Genomic DNA, 2,135 nt, shown 5'->3' with positions numbered 1-2,135 from the left:
AATACTGTGTGGTCTGGCAAGGTGAAGCCAAGAGATGGACCAGCTCAAACACCACATGGGCAGAAACCAGGAGAGACAACCAAGACAATGATTTCAAAACAGCCTTGAGAGTATGGTGACTTGCTGAAAGAGCTTGTAACTACAATGGGAAGGGGAAATGCATTCAATCATTTGCTATTAATTATTCACTGAGCTCTCATCTCCACTTAGTGGGAAATTGAACTAAACCTAGTGACCTTAGGAACAATTTCATTAATGCCTAGCTGCTTTGCAAAACAGTTTCAAACCTGATTTACTGAAGTAATATTCTCTGCTCTTGTTTAAGAAGTGTCTCTGAGGTCTGTTTTTAATAAAGTGTTACAGAGCTCTTGAAGATAAAACCAGAACACACAGTATGTGAAGAACTTTCCCAGGGAACATTCAGAGTAATTGTGCCATGTAGTTGTGTTTATAGAAAGTTGTCAGTTGATTGCAGTGGTTTTCACTAGACTTTTGCTTATGATCTTTCTTGGGAAAGATGAAAATGTTACCCTGAAGTAGGAATATTCCACACAGTTTTCAGCAAGGTACCACTTCAAGGGTTTCTGTGGTCACACTGGGTGAGTTCCCAGGTTTGCTTCCTAGATCATATGTATTGTGTGAGTTTGAGTTGCTCCACAAACACACAGGAGATCCTGAAACAATTTGGTACCTAACAAACCAACAGAAAGGAAAGGTGTACTCTGCCTTTTCTATCCCCAAACTGTAAAGTTGAACAGACAGTGCAAATGAAGACTGTTTGCAGGGACCAGCAGAATCACAGACTGGGGGAGGATGCCTAGTTGAGATGATGCCTGTTCTATATTCTTTCAGTTTCAGGCTGCTGTAAAATGATTGAAATTAGCAGGGTTAAACTGGTTTCAAAATCATATTATCACAATAAATGTTTGCATGAGGCTCCAACCTGAGTAAAATTTCTGTACTGATGCACAATTTTTTCTGAAAGTATACCAGTTAAATCTACTTAACAAGGACACTAAAGCTCAGCAAGAGACCCTGCAGGCCAACTAGTATCCACAGTAGTTTATGAGACACGAAATACTTAACAAATGAGCCTGCAATACCAGTGAATACTGGAAATAAAAAGGTAAATCATTCCCAAATATTATTAGAGATCTTGTTTATGTTTTGACACCATTTTTCCACTTACCATGGCAACTCTGCCTGACTGCCAGAGCCCTGCAGGGCATTTTTCACTCTGGCAAACACTAAACCTGGTGAGCTGGTGCAGGGATTCTGGCAGACTGGGACAAGCTGTTTAATAGCACAGCCTGAATATCCCTCCAGGGATCAGTAACCAGAGTGGCACCATCAGTCAGTCATCCTTGCCTTGGCTGTGGTTACCTCACATCTCTTATGAAATGGGAGTTATCCTTAAGATATTTTGTTCAGGAAGGATTTCACTGCAGAGATAGAGAGAGAAAAAATACTCAGGAAAGCTGTAACTTTTCTGATCTTTTTCTCTGTTGCAAACTCCTATAATTTTAATACTCAAACAGTAAATGGCTAGTTAAAAAAAAAAAAGATGTTAAGAAAATAATGGGGGAAAATAAAGTTTCTCTGGTTATTTAGGATAGAGGGAATATTTGGCTGTAACTTCTGTAATGAAGTTGATTCAGATGCCAAAGATCTGCTAGTGGAACCTCTGACAAACACCCTGCAAACAAATATTCTCCTCTGACTCAGGATCTTATCAACTGTGTTGATATTTAGAAACTCAGTGTTCTCCCTGGCAAAGCCTGTATCAACTAGCTTACACCCAAATATGCATCTGAAAAGAATTTATTTTTTTCTTACCATTGCTGTGAATAAACTTACCTCTGAGGAGGAGGAAATAGCTGATATCTATTTAGTGGCCACTTTTATAGGCACTTTAACAGCTCCAGGTATCTATGTCCTGGCAATACCTTCATTTCATAGCTGGAGAGGAGAGGTTCTGATGCCATGGAGATTTCACCCAGTGATTCTTATAGGCATGCAGTAGCATAAAGCATTTTTTATTTTACTTTTTTTACACATATGTAGTGGGAACAAAAAGAGCCAAGCTTCAATTTCCAGTTCTCCAGAGTGGTTACCTCTCCTATGCAAACAGACAC

This window comes from Acanthisitta chloris, unplaced genomic scaffold (assembly GCF_000695815.1).
Source record: "Acanthisitta chloris isolate BGI_N310 unplaced genomic scaffold, ASM69581v1 scaffold2523, whole genome shotgun sequence".
Classification (NCBI taxonomy): Eukaryota; Metazoa; Chordata; class Aves; order Passeriformes; family Acanthisittidae; genus Acanthisitta; species Acanthisitta chloris.
The sequence above is the reverse complement of the archived record's forward strand: the minus strand, read 5'-3'. Positions refer to the sequence as shown.